The sequence below is a fragment of the Pan paniscus genome, chromosome X (assembly GCF_029289425.2).
Source record: "Pan paniscus chromosome X, NHGRI_mPanPan1-v2.0_pri, whole genome shotgun sequence".
Taxonomy (NCBI): Eukaryota; Metazoa; Chordata; class Mammalia; order Primates; family Hominidae; genus Pan; species Pan paniscus.
In genome coordinates this window covers 120,283,247-120,298,896 of record NC_073272.2, presented here as the reverse complement: position 1 = coordinate 120,298,896, position 15,650 = coordinate 120,283,247, and the positions used below count along the sequence as shown (strand labels likewise).

The 15,650-nt window shown below is 43.5% G+C and overlaps 1 pseudogene; it reads right to left on the bottom strand.

Moving 5' to 3' along the window:
* Window positions 1-10,642: 10,642 nt before the first annotated feature.
* Window positions 10,643-11,731, bottom strand: LOC100981004 (glutaredoxin-related protein 5, mitochondrial-like; annotated as a pseudogene).
* Between the last annotated feature and the right edge of the window lie 3,919 nt (window positions 11,732-15,650).

The window sequence follows — 15,650 nt, the reverse complement described above, 5'->3', positions numbered from 1 at the left end:
TATGAGGACCCACCTCAAAGGCTACAGTCGTCCCTCCCAAAAGAAAAAGGCAGCCAGTGCAAAGTACCTCAGTGGGAGCTGATCTAGGGCTGGCCTCAGACCCCAGACCTGATTTTAGAGTTGTGTGTGGAAGGTCATTTTATAAAGTCATGCCCAAATGCCAGCTAAAACTCTTCCAGCCCTAACTGTAGATGGTTAATCACATGCCGGAGTGTCCTAGTCTGACAATGCTGATGAGTCTTTAGCCCCAGTCTGGCCAACAGTCTGGCTCAAGCCCATTGGGCCTCTCGTCTTAAGCCTTGCCTCTACCATGCTTTTGTGAACCCAGCCCTCATATCATCTGAGATTAGGGGGAAAGGAAGTAATTGGAAAAAGGCCACTCATGTCTACCACAGGTGGCCTAACAGTGTCTCAGAATCACTGTACTCCAGGGTTTCTTGGGAACAGAACAGAGGGGCAGAAATGATCCACACCCACCTCCATTCCACATCTTTTTATTACCCCATAAAACCACCCAGGTGCCTGTGCCTTTCAAACAACTCCTGAGCACAAAACCCTGGGAAGAGTATTTAAAGTGTATTGAGGGTGGTTTGTGTTCTTCTCAGGGGCCTCACTCTCAAGTAGGCCAACTTGCCCTTTAGTGCTGTGAATAGGCTAAGGTAGGTAAGTTAACACTAAGCCTTCCCAGTCCAACTCCAAAGAGCACGTGGGAAAAACTCCTTCCTTACAGGAGCCTGCGAGACATCTGCAGGGAAACAAACAGCCCCTCCTTTCAGCTCACTAGTCCAAAAACTACTTTTGCCAAGCATTGATGCTGCTTCCGGTTCAATCTGTCTTTCACTTGAATCCGCATCATTTCTCTTATTTAAATAGCCAAGTGAGGTCCTGGTGGTCCTCTCTCATTCTCATATTTGGTTTCTTTATTTCCATGGGAATAAGCATGAGGCCTGTAAGCAAGTGTCCTTTTTGCTTTCTCCTATTGAATATTCTACATGTAGTGGCTTCCTTTGAGTCCTACATTTTTGTTTATCAGGATAAGTTGACTTTAGGCTGAAAGTTTCAAGGGCCTTGACTGATTTGGGTTGGCTGTTGGGAAAAGAGATTTAGGGTAGAATAAAGCAGTAGGGTTTTCTAAGGCACACAAAAAGGAGAAAAGATAAGTAGGGGACAGGGCTCCTGAAAGACCAGCTGTTCCATCCAACTCCATCTTTATGCACACTATCAGTAGGGGCTTATTTAAGACAACATTCCACCTCCACCCCCCCACACACAATTCAGCTCATTAGGGGGTCTCCTGGCTTCTCAGAGCTTCCAGCAGTACTAAGGGAGATGATCTAACTCCAGCCGCTAAGGGTGTCCCAGTAGCAGAAGGCTTCTTAGGCATTTTGCCTTATTAAGCAGACCAACAACATGGTGCTCCAAGGGATAATTACCTGGGAATAGGGTTGCCAGATACATTACAGGATGAAACATTTGGGATATGCAAATGCTAAAAAAAATCTCTTGTTTATCTGAAACTCAAATTTAAGTGGGCATCCTATATTTGTATCTGCAAAATCTGGCAAATTAGCAAATTTAGCAAAACCCTACCCAGAGACCCCATATGCGACTCTAAATTATCCTCTGATAAAGGGGTGAGAAATAAGGGTCCCCCAAGCTAAAATGTACTTTTTTCAAATTGTCTAATGAGAGTCAAACTCTCCAGCCCTAACCCCAGTCCCCAAACATGCAATAAGAACGCATGACTAGTTTTTCTATGTTAAGAGCAGCTGGCTATATCCCTGCCTCCAATTTTCACTTGCCCTAGGTTAATTGTCCACTTTTCTCACACAAAATGAACTCTTCCCAGGTGAACTCGGCCATCTGCAAGTTTTAGAGAAATGTGTAGAATGTCTCTACATGAGGCTAGGCATGGAGATAGTCACTTAGAGGTCTCCAAGAATGTTCTCTGATTGCTCCCCATGGAATCAGCAGAGTTCAGGAGGAAGAAGGAGGGAATTATCGTCCAGCCTTTCCCCTGTGACTTCTAAGTCCATCTCCTCAAGCCGCTGCAGCCTGCAATCCCCAGCCTGGCTCCAGTAGCTTTGTTGGTGGAAACATCATTTTGCTCACAAAGACAGACCGAGATTTTCATTTTATTAAAATAAAAGAAATTTAAGATAAGATTTTATGAATATTTAGAAAAGCAGCATGTTGCATGATATAAGACATATTTACATGCCACAGAAGGAGCACAAATATTGTACTTCCAGGATGCTTTGAAAGGTATTGGATTGTTCATTGTTTACTAGCCTCCAGGCATTATTACACAAACTAGCTTGGGAAAAATGGTGACTGCTACAGAGGCTTGGAAAATGTATAGGACACTTTCAGATTTAAAGCTGCTCCTCCCAGTACTACTTGGCCCACACAGCACACAGAAAACAGACAGGCAAGGTGGTGGGCAGGTGGGTTTCACTGACACCTCCCGAAAGGGACATCATCTGAAAGTGACCGCAGGCCTTGGGGCTCTGGCTTTACAATTGTCAGCAGCTCATAGATTAAGATTTAACAGAGGAATCCTGTCTGGTTATGGCTCTCCCAAGGCACCTAAGCTTGAAGTCTGTCACCATTTTATTCTTTTAATCAACAAACATTTAATAAATTTCTATTGTGTGTCAGCGAAACTGAGAGAGCAGTGGAAAAAACTGATACAATCCCCAAACTTGTAGAGCTGAGGGACTAATGGGAGACACAGACAAGGAAATGAGCAATTACAATACATGATATATAAGTGTAAGTGCTGGCCGGGTGCGGTGGCTCATGCCTATAATCCCAGCACTTTGGAAGGCCAAGGCAAGCGGATCACCTGAGGTAAGGAGTTCGAGACCACACTGGCCAACATGGTGAGAACCAGTCTCTACTAAAAATACAAAAATTATCCAGGCATGGTGGTGCACGCCTGTGATCCCAGCTACTTGGGAGGCTGAGGCAGGAGAATCGCTTGAATCCGGGAGGTGGAGGTTGAGGTGAGCTGAGATCATACCACTGTACTCTAACCTGGGCAGCAGAGTGAGACTCTGTCTTAAAAAAAAAAAAAAAGTGTAAGTGCTATAGGAGCACAAGGAAGAACCCCTCACCCATTCCAAGAGCGTCTGGGGAAGGACCCCTATGGAAACTGAGGTCTGAACTGAGGCCTAAACAATGAAAAGGAGTTAAGGGAAAAAAGCTGTTTTAAGCAGAGGGAACACGTCCCAGTGACCAGAAGGGAATTTGAGGAGTAGAGGAATGGAGGCATGGAGTTCGAGGGCTAACCATCATCATGCATAGCATTTAGCTAGGATGTCCTGTGTGCCAGTGCTTTGCTAAGCATTTAGCATACATTGTCTCATTGGAGCCTCACAGCATTCCTCAGATGAGGCACAGGGAGATTAAGAGCCTTACCAAAGTCAAACCTCTGGTAAGAGATGAAGACAGAATTGAACCCCAGCCATCTAGCTCCAGAGCCAACATTCTTAACCTCCACTCTATAAAGCGAAATCTATATCTCAAATGAATAAAACAAATGGTGGAACTTCAGCACAGGACTCTAGCCTTCACTCCTGGGGCCACCAACCCCAGCCATAGGTCCAAATCTATCCCAGCTTCTGGCCCTTTTCTGACCTCAGAACCTCTGTCCAGTCCCTGGTTTCTTGCCAATTACCCGTGCCCAGTCATGACTCTCCCTTTCTGCTAGATCCCTGGTCAGCATGTCAGGTTCCCAGAGCTGAGACTGACTCCCTAATTCTCATGAGAACTAAAGTCTTTCTTGCCTCTGAATCCCAGTTCCTAGTCCCCTCTTATCAGACCAACTGGTATCACACTATGCCTCCTTCTCTGGATTTCTTACTATTCTGGTTTCATTGACATCTGCAGATCGCTTCCGTGTCTCTGTATTTCTGGCCGATCTCTAAGGTCTAGCCATCCTCAGTCTAGCCTGACCCGAATTGGGAGGAGAGAAGTGGAAAGAGACAGAGACTTGTGAAGGCAGGAAGGGCAACTGTATGAGAGGCTGAGCGAGTGGAGAGATTTGAGAATATGGGTAGGGCTGAGGCTGAGAGCCTAGAAGCAGAGCTGGCTTTATTCTTAGGTGGAGTATGTGACCCAGACCCTTCCAAAATACCCTATTCCAATAGCTACTTGGGGGAATGAAATCCCTTTAAGAGGATGTTTGCAAAGAACTGAGAATATAGAGCCCAGGTGAGGAGAAACACCTACTGTACTTAATGTTACAGTAGAGTACATGCCTTTCTAAATGTTCACTTTGGTTGGGGAGGACACTCAGTATCTGAAAGAAAAAGGGAGAGAACCTTGTAGTGAAGAATTGTAGCCCTCAAGAATATTCACAGGCATAGATATCCCAACCAGGCAGAGATGACAACTTGACTCAGGTCCAGCCTTGCCTAGACATAGTGCCTTCATCATACTACAGATGTGGTTTCTTTTTGGATGTGGTTTCTGACTTTATTTTAGCACATGGCCCTGACAGAAAACTTAACATTATCTGCTATTTATTATGCACTGCCCTGTAAGACCACCAAATGTGTGATAGTCCCTACAATATAGGAAGGAGCCAATTGAAGAGTTCATATTTTGGGCAACTCTACTCCCTTTTTCCTACTCCAGAGTTTAGGGACAGCTGTTGAGCAAATGAAGGAGGCAGTTAGAACTAGCCCAGGGCTTCTCAAATTTTAGTGTACACATGATCACCTGCAGGTCTTGTTAAAATGCAGATTCTGACTCAGTAGGTTTGGGGTGGGATTCAGAGTTTGAATTTCTAACAAGCTCCAAGGTAATGCTAATGCTATCAGTTGGGGGGACACACTTTAGATAGCAAGGCTATTTCTGCCATTCTGCATTCTAATACATTAACCTGCTTCTTCGTAACCTGTGAAGTGCTGAACAAATATGAAGGAATCATATTGCACTTTTATTTGATGAACCTGCCAACCCTAAATAGAATGAACAAATAAGCCCCATGAAGGAGAGAGAAGAAGTGGTGGCTGCCCATTAACAACAACAACAACAGTAAAATTATACAGGCCAAGAGGGAGAGTTATATTTTCCCCAAGTTTCCTACAGCTGTTTATTGGTCATGGGGCGCATAAAACATCTTATGAATGTTTCACTGCCGAAGAAAAATTGCTTCAAGCTGAGCTAGGAGTTAGGTATTACCATGGATATGAATATATTTTCACAGTTCAGCTCAATTACCACATTGTTTATCATGTTGCTTTACAACATTGCAGACTATTAAAGCTACTTTTTCATTTTACAGTATAGGAAACTAAGGCTGGCCAGGCAGGTGATTCAATTTGCTCAAAGTCACATGGCTAGTTAGTATCAGAACTGAACTAGAACCACCCAATGAGCACAGTGCTCTTTCTACTGCAAGGATTTGTTAAAATAGTGTCTGAACAGGGGAAAGATTTTAAGTTAATTGGTCACAAGTGGTCCCCATACCCTGCTGTGGGGAGCTTAGCGGAGGTTCCCTGAATAAAAACATAGTTTGGGACTGGAGAAGAAATTTTCCAGGCTCTTGGTCACTCAAACAAATAGACATCTTTTTGAGCATGGATTGCCCATTTGTTTATTCAACAAACACTTGTTGAGCCCTGTGCTGGGTGGGGATAGAAATTTGTTTAAAACCCACAGTCCCTGCCTTGACAGAGCTTAGAATCCACTAAGGAGAGACTGATGTATAAATACTAAGTTCAATAAACTCCCATAGCTATGGGGGGGGCACAAGAGATGGTTTCAGAAACGAAGTAATCAGCCAAAAAGGAAAGCAGGCCAGCTAATCACTGAGCATGATGTGAGGCAGAAACTTAAGTGCAGTATGGTCAGAGTTTAGTGTAAAGAGGGAGGGAGGGATCTTTGTAAGCTACAGAGTTCACGGAAGGCTTTTTGGAAAGGTAAGTCTAGAAGTAAGCTTTGGAGTATGTGTAGGAATCATATAACCAGAGAGGATACTTCAGATGAGGAACAGCATGAGCAAAGGTAAAGATACAAGAAAGTATATTGTCTATTTGGGGATGGCCCTTCAGATATTAAGTTTAAAACTGTTCTTAAATCACCCTTCACCTTTTGCTTCTCTTTTGCCTTTCCTATAAGTACCTCTGGCCAGCAGATTACATTTGAATTGTTTCTTTACTCTCCAACTTCACTCTTCATGCTCACTGTGCCTCTGGTAGTCTGCAAGGCCACCATGTACAGTTGTGCATGTTGTTCACTGCACAAAGCATACCCAGTCATGGAGGTGAATGGGGACTGAAATCCATACTGCACTGTACTCACCAAGTAATGCTTTCCTTTCCTAGTTTGATACATGTGCTTGCTAGGCCATGCCCCCAACCCAAAAAGGAGCACTTTTTCCAGTTTACAGAAAGGTACCCTAGCAGTGGCTGAGGCACTAAATCATATGTAGATGAAAGGTAAATAAGTGAGGTAAATACGATTTATCTCTGATTTGTTCCAGCTTCAAGTCTTTACAACTGAAGCCACTAATGAAGCCACCACAGTTTTTATGCTAATCATGACTAAAGTAGGAAAAGTAGCAAGAGCCCCAGGGACCCTTCAGGAAGCTTAGAAGTGTCACTTCCCTGGATCCTGCATGAGGTGACCCAGAGATGACCTATGCCTGATGTGGCTCCCTTGATTTCATTTCCCTCTAATCCTAAACTGGATGACTAAGTGGTACCACTTCCCCTGACTCAGTTATTCTTTCTCATAAGAAAACTACATTTCTGTATGACTCACAACCAAGCTTATTCCTTATTTCTTATCTCCCCTACCTGGCAGTACCACCAAAATCATCCTTAGAAATCAACTGGACACGCACTTGCCATACCCACCTACCATGGTTGGTAGTCTTGTGCCAAGTCCTGACTCCCTTTTCCTTCCCACCTGTCCTGTGCCACCAAGAGCCACTCTTCCCCACAAGCTACCAATCGGAGCTTTCAGACCTCCAAGTTTCCCTGGCTTTATCAGGCTTAAAGGGCTAAGCCTCTATAATATAAAAACCCAATAGTACAGGGAGTCAAAGAACTCACCACTTGTCAAGTTTCTCTCCACTTGACAGTCCAGAGCACATAGGTAGCCTACTCAACTCATTCAGTCACTCATGGACTTGGGTTGATTCCTTCATGTTTCTCTGCCCTTCTGTAAGGCAACAGCCTTATCTGCCAGTTTCAAAGCTGAGTAACGTGTGCTATGGGCACATCCATATTTCTTCTGTTAGAGGAAAAAAGTAAAGAGAAGCACATGTGCAAAGTTTAAAGAGCTGGGCCTAGAAAAAGCACACATCACTCCTACTTACATTTCACTGGTCTCAGAGCCACACCAGACCACAAAGGGGGCTGGAAAATGTACATAAGTACCTAGCTGGACATCCTCACCCTGGCTACAGGTCTATTATTAAGGAAGATGCCAAACTATCAGTAAAAAGCATCTATTTTGTCATAATTTTTTACCCATGATAGAAACTTCATGATCAAGTATAATAAAGTTCAACCAATTTAAATAGAATCAAACTTAATGTATTAATAAATGTGTTTAAAGCATAGCATATACTTTTCCCTTACGCACTGTTTCTCAAAGTGTGGTGCATGGACTCTGGGTGATCCAGGGCCACTGATCATTCCCAGAAACCTAGCCAGTGACAGAGGAAAAAGCAATAATATTATTTCTTTACATACCTTCCACATATTTGAGATGTAAGGCTAATTATGATTTTTTACAGCAATCACATTACATTCTTTTTGTCAAATTACATTCTTAACCATCCTTATGTATTTTTTTTTTTTTTTTGAGACATGATCTTGCTGTGTCACCCAAGCTGGAGTGCAGTGGTGCGATCCTGGCTCACTGCAACCTCCGCCTCCCAGGCTCAAGCAATCCTCCCACCTCAGCCTCCCAAGCAGCTGGGACTACAGGCATTCACCACCACACCTGGCTACCTTTGGTATTTTTTTGTGGAGACCAGGTTTAGCCATATTGCCCAGACTGGTCTTGAAGTCTTGAGCTCCAGTTAAGAGAATAAACATTCGGCTGGGTGCGGTGGCTCACGCCTGTAATTCCAGCACTTTGGGAGGCCAAGGTGGGTGGATTGCCTGAGGTTAGGAGTTTGAGACCAGCCTGACCAACATGGTAAAACCCCATCTCTACTAAAAATACAAAAATTAGCCAAGCGTGGTAGCACATGCCTGTAATCCCATCTACTCAGGAGGCTGAGGCAAGAGAATCGCTTGAACCCAGGAGGCAGATGTTGCAGTGAGCCGAGATCATGCTACTGCACTCCAGCCTGGGTAACAGAGAAAGACTCTGTCTCAAAAAAAAAAAAAAAAGAAAAGAAAAAAAAAAAAGAAAAAACTTTTGAGGAGGCCGAGGACCCCGAGAAATGAGGTGGTTTGCCTAATGTCAAGCACTGGGTGTGCAAACCTGCAGCTGCTGTGACAGTTTCTGGCAGTGAGTCTCTGACACGAACGGCTCCCTCTGTTCAGGGAGGACCCGGGCACCCTCACTTTGAGTCTTGGTCTTACTTTTCATCTAAAAGGGTGGAGCGGATCCCCAGCTTTTTCAGTTCTTCCACCAGGTCCCCATTCTGGTGCATCTGGGCTCCATTCCTTTGTTCTTCCCTCTAGCTGAGGAAAAATAACCACTAACCCTGAGGAGACAGCCTGTGAGGTTTAGCTCATAACTGACATGTGGGTCAAGTGAGGCAAACTGAATAGACTCCAACATCATAGCCTGGCATTGCTATTTACCCCCCTCTAGTAAAAACAAAATTCCATCTAGTTCATGACATCTGAAAGGAGGTATCTCACGCTGCCTGCTTGGAGGGCAATTCATTTGGAAATCTCTCTGGGAAAGCGCAGAGCAGAGCTGATTTATGGCACCACCACAAGGTATCACTGCAAGCATCAGGACCAAGTGGAGGAAGTGCCACTGCCCAGCCCTGAGGCCAGCATTCCAGCCTGTGAACAAATCCTGTGGGTTGGAATGCTGCTGCTAACCCAATGAGATGGACTGCTGGCCCATGCGGCAGCCTCTGACAACACTTAACTGTGAGAGACCTGGGCTCTGGGGAGGCCTCTTCCTGCTGGGTCGCGGCGATGTGACCACCAGGGTGGGAACCGAGCCCAGGAAAAGTTCTTTCTGGACTAGGTCGACCCTTGTGCAGATTACTGGTTCATGCTGAGTGCTTTTCCCTGAGACATCAGGGCCTCTGTCACCCTTTCCAGACCAGCCCCTCTGGCCACTGCCATGCCAGGATGTATCTTATGGCACTCTTGGGACTCTAAGGTGAAGAACCCACCAGATTTAGAAATTTTGATGACTCAGGTACATGGAAATTTGAAGGTCTCTCAAGCTATCAACAAAGCAAACAAATTTAAAAAAATGAACAAAATCTCTATCAGGGCCTGGCGCGGCGGCTCACGCCTGTAATCCCAGCACTTTGGGAGGCCGAGATGGGCGGATCACAAGGTCAGCAGATCGAGACCATCCTGGCTAACACGGTGAAACCCCATCTCCACTAAAAATACAAAAAAAAATTAGCCGGGCGTGGTGGCGGGCGCCTGTAGTCCCAGCTACTCAGGAGGCTGAGGCAGGAGAATGGCGTGAACCCGGGAGGCGGAGCTTGCAGTGAGCCGAGACAGCGCCACTGCACTCCAGCCTGGGCGACAGAGCGAGACTCCATCTCAAAAAAAAAAAAAAAAAAAATGTCAGTGGGATTTTTGGGGCAGTAAAATTATGTTGATTTTTCCTCTTTTTATTTTGCTGTATTTTCCAAGTTTTATATTACTTTTATGTTGGAAAAATAAACTTTACTAAGGAAAAAAGTTTTGTCGAATATTAAAGTAACAATAAAAATAGTGATTACAATGTTACAACTCAGTAAACACCATAAACATAAATAGTGAACAGGTCTCCAGTACAAACACAGAATGTGAATCTCTATGCCCTAAGAGAAATAAGCCTGCGTGTGTGTGACAATATCATATAAGCAGTCGAAAATGCAAATATGAAGTAAGAAGATAAATGTCTGAAAATTTGATTTTATTAGACCTGCCATCCATTTGCCCCAGTCTCCAGCATGCTCTTTATAATAAAATGTATCAAATTGTAGCACGAAGTCATCAAAGCTTTTACATAACTTTCTTCCTGTGTTGGCAGTTCATTTTAAAAAAAAAACCCCCAGTTATCACAGTTTCTTCTTTGTCCATCGTTTTCCATAACAGAAGAAGCTATACATAATTTGGGGGAAGATATTGTCTTTGCAGACTGACATATTTGCAGAGGGGTCATGAATAATGATTCCAAAGCTCCTAGTTTAACTCCTGAATCAGGCAAAAAATAAATGGCAATATAAGAACACATTTTGTTTACAGCAATATCATAATACAGCATTGAATTATTACAGTGCAGTGGTTGTAATTAAGCTCACAATAAAATCTTATTAGCCCAAACACCAGACAACCTAAAATCACCCGACTGCTCACAAACGGAAATGATCAGTGCAACGCAGTTGTCTCAGTAGTGAAAACCAAAATCGGTAAGGTTTTTCTGGCAGTGAGTCTCTGACACGAACGGCTCCCTCTGTTCAGGGAGGACCCGGGCGCCCTCACTTTGAGTCTTGGTCTTTCTTTTCATCTAAAAGGGCGGAGTGGATCCCCAGCTTTTTCAGTTCTTCCACCAGACCCCCATTCTGGTGCATCTGCAAAAGAATGTCACAGCCCCGCACAAACTCGCCGTTGAGGTACACTTGCGGGATGGTGGGCCAGTTGGAATAGTCTTTAATGCCTTGTCGCAGCTCGGGGTCGTCCAGCACTTCGTAGGCCGCATAGTCGCGGACGCCGTGCACCCGCAGGATCTGCACCATGGCGTTGCTGAAGCCGCACTGGGGTTGCTCCGCCGTCCCCTTGAGGGAAGACAACCACTTTGTCCTTCACCAGTGCGTCCAGCCGCTCCCCCGAAACACCACCGCCTGCACCCGAGCCCGCCGCTCGGCCCAGGAACCCGCTCATCCCTGCATGCTCGCCGAAGCCCACGACGCCCCAGGTCTTTGGCTGGCCACCTAGAGCTCTCCTCGGCCCACGGCCGCTTTTACATAATTATTAATCAAAGTACAGTTAACCCTGTGATAAACCAATTGAATATTTTGAAAGCAAGCACGAAGTAATTCTTTGCTGTATGAAGTTGATGAATATTGTGACGAAGGCAGGGAAGATACAAAAGCTATGGGGGTTTCATTCAACGTTATTAGACCTCTTGGCAAAACAAGTACAAATCACTTCATTGCCAAGAAGCTTATAAAACCAGGCACAATATCAATGACAAAGTGACTTAGAGAAAGCAGAGTGAGTCATCAGCAGAATTTTTATAACAACGTCATAGGACATCCGTAATATCTATGGCACACAATATAAAAGGCAATTATTATCACATGTGGACACCAGCAGATATTCTACTTTAGAGACAGGTAAAAACACGGATATGCAGACTCTTGGCATAGGAGTGGTATGTACACACACAGACACACACACGCACACACACACAAACACACACGGGAGAAGTGCTCCACATTTTTGACCCTGAAATCCCATGCTATAAGAGAAAAGAGGTTTTTTTTTTTAAATTATGCTTGTTACCTTAGATACAGATTTTCATGCAGTTGTTGTAAGAAATACTGCAAAGAGAAACCATGTACCATTTTCCCGGTTTCCCCCAATGACAGTGTCTTGCAACACCATACAGTATCACAACCAGGATATTGGCATTGATACAGTCAAGATACAGAATGGTTCCATCACCACAAGGATCCCTCATGTTGCCCTTTTATAGCCACACCCATTATCTCCAACTCCACCCCCTTCTTAACTCCTAGCAACCACTCACATGTTCTCCATTTTTATAATTTTGTCATCTCAAGGATGTTATACATTTGGAATCATATATAATCGGGTCATTGCCTTTTTTCACTTAGTACAATTTTTGTAAATCCACTCAAGATGTTGTACATATCAATAATATGTTCCTTTTCATTTGTGAGTAGTGTTCTATGCTATGGATATACCACAGTTTGCTTAACCATTCACATGTTGAAGGACATTTGGGTTGTTTCCAATTGGGGGCTATCAGGAATACACTGCGGTGAACATTTGTGTACAGGTTCTTGTATGAACATAAGTTTTTAAATCTCTGGGATAAATGCCCATGAGTGTAATTGCTGGGTTGTATGGTTGTTGCATGTTTGGTTTCATTAGAAACTGTTCAACTCTTTTCCAGAGTAGCTGTACCATTGTACATTGCCACCAGCAATATAGGAGAGATCTAGTTTCTCTTCATAAAAGGAAAGGTTTTTAATTTAGTTAACAAGTGGTTTTTTTTAATGAGTCATGAAGTAGATTGGAAAAGGGGCACTGCGGCCAATTCTGAAGAGCATTAGCCATGACTGCCGCCCAGAAATATGTAGCAAATAATAGAGGTTGCACCCCTATGTGAAGCCACTCACGACTTGATTAACAATGATCAGCAACATGCCTTCTGATCACAGTTCAGTATTGAAAAAAACAAATACTGTGAGTATAATAAAATTTTGGCCCCTAAGAAGATGTCTTCCCAGCATGCTGTACAAAGAAATAAGCAGTAAATACTAATCTCCACTTTTCCACACTAAGCATGCCAGCTGTTGAGAGAAGCTGCTCTCCCATAACTTTTTGATACAAGGGATAGGGAAAGGGACCTTATGAAAATGATAATGCCACTAAAGAGCATTTCTCATATTCAAATGCCTTGCTCAAGACATATTTTATAGCCACATTTTCAGAATATTAAAGAACCTGTAGTTATTAGTTCAGTGGTGAAATACTGCCATGTTTAATGTTAAAGATAAAATAATCAGAATTTTTTAAGAAGACTGAACTATGGTGCAAACAGCTTTGTCACTAAGAATTTGATTCTGTCCCAACATGTGGAGACTTTATGCACTTCTTGAAGAAAGAAATCGACTATATATGACTGGGTATATGTAAATATCACGTTCAAGTTCTTCAGTGGAACTTGTAACCACACTTTTTTGAACTAAATGCAGTCAAAGTGGTAATTTAGGAATGCACACCCATCTGTTTCCCAAGTTCAACTATTCTGTCTTCTAGCCTTTGACTGTGATTTGTTCAGGGACTTTAGTATCTGATGGAGTGCTTCAAAGTACTATCAGGGAACCGTCCTTGTAATATCTAGCTTTTTGGATGTATAATATCTATAGGTTTGATAAGGCCACTAAATACTTAAGGCAGTTCCCAATGACCTAGGATTCTGAATTAGAATTTTTAACTTTTTATTATGAAAAACTTCAAACATGTACAAAAGTAGAGTAGATAGGATAATGAAAGTCCAGGTATTCACTACCCAGATTCAATAGTGGAATAAATGCTTCTGGTGCCCTACATCACAGCCTCTTTCTCCACCTTGCTCAGCCAGAGCTGGGGTAGACAGTTCTATGTAAGCTCAGACTCACATCACCCTAACAAACAGTATCTTGCCCCAAAATCAAGTTTCTCTCTTCTGCTTCTGCCCTCAAGGCCTTCATGAAAGCCAATCCACATGAAAACACATCCTAGCCTTGGAGATAACCCTCAAATGAGGGGGACAATAACTGGTGGATGAGAGCTGCAACCTCTCATCCATCAAAGGGAGAGTTCTGGGAGATGTTCTATAGCTTCCCCCAAGCAGTCTAACCAGAATTCAGCCCTTGTTGCCCAATGCAGCAACCTCATAATGCACCTCTGCACTGACTTTTTTTCTTTCTCTAATTCTCCTTACTACCTCGCTCCTGCTTCCTGGAATAACACCCTAAATATACTAACTGCACCCATGTCCTTGCCTCAGACTGCTGTGGAGGAATCCAACTAAGACAAATAGTTTAAAATTTTTTAGCACACATACACCATGGAATACTATGCAGCCATGAAAAATGATGAGTTCGTGTCCTTTGTAGGGACATGGATGAAGCTGGAAACCATTATTCTCAGCAAACTATCGCAAGGACAAAAAAACAAACACCGCATGTTCTCACTCACAGGTGGGAATTGAACAATGACAACACTTGGACACAGGAAGGGGAACATCACACACCGGAGCCTGTTGTGGGGTGGGGGGAGGAGGGAGGGATAGCATTAGGAGATATACCCAATGTAAATGACGAGTTAATGGGTGCAGCACACCAACATGGCACATTTATATATATGTAACAAACCTGCACGTTGTGCACATGTACCCTAGAACTTAAAGTATAATAAATAAATAAATAAATTTAAAAAATTTTTAGCATTCTTATTTCACCTATCCTGTAATATTGTGGAGCATTTTAAAGTGTTTTAAAGCTTGACTTTTTAAAATTTAATAGAAATAGGAAGGAAAGAAATCAACTCAACATGGAAGCTGATCTGTGATCAAGCTGTGTGTCACCAAGGTAAACCTATATACCTTGGTGAATTATTGCCCCTAAATATCATCTCTTTCCTTAATATAAAATCATTATTAAGTACATTATTTCAAATAATACTTTAATGTGATGGTGAAATGAAAAATATGATGGAGATTCATTTTAGTTTACCTCAAGGATGGTCTGTGTCAGCAGGGTGCCCTTTTTTTCCCCGAGACAGAGAGACAGAGTCGTGCTCTTCCACCCAGGCTGGAGTGCAGTGGCACAATCATGGTTCACTGCAGCCTCAAACTTCTGGGTTCAAGTGATCTTCCTGCCCCAGCCTCCCAAGCAGCTGGGACTACAGGTGTGCCCTACCACACTCGACTAATTTCTTTGCGTATCTTGTTGAGATGGGGTCTTCTATGTTGCCCAGGCTGGTCTCAAACTCCTGGCCTCAAGCGATCCTCCAACCTTGGCCTCCCAAAGTGTTGGGATTACAGGCATGAGCCACCATGCCCAGCCCAGGATGCCCATTATGTGGCTCTTGAAAATGAACTATGAGGCCGGGTGCAGAGGCTCATGCCTGTAATCCCAGCACTTTGGGAGGCCGAGGCAGGTGGATCACCTGAGGTTGAGAGTTCGAGACCAGCCTGGCCAACATGGTGAGACCCTGTCTCTACTAAAAACACAAAAATTAGCCAGGCATGGTGCCTGTAATCCCAGCTACTCAGGAGGCTGAGACAGGAAAATTGATTGAACCCAGGAGGCAGAGGTTGCAGTGAGCCAAGATCGTGCCACTGCACTCCAGCCTAGGGGACAAAGAAAGACTCCATCTAAAAAAAAAAAAAAAAAAAAAAAAAAAAAAAAAAAAACAACTATGAGAAATGCTGACTGTTCAAAAACTCTCCAGGGCTGTTCACAGGAGTCTGTGAACTTCATCAAAACGTATGCTGATGTGTGTGTATCCACATGTTCAGTCATTTTCCTGGAGGAAAAAGTCAGTAGCTTTCACCAGATTCTAAAGCAAGTCCTTGACCAAAAAAGGGTTAAGAAACACTGATGAAGGGATATCGGGCACTATGACCTCTGAGTAGGGATGACTTTATTGTAGAGAGAAAGTGCTTCTGGAACTCTTTAAATCATTCTACATGGCTGATCATCATCTTCACCAAATTGCACAGTTAGCCTCATTACGTGAATCTAA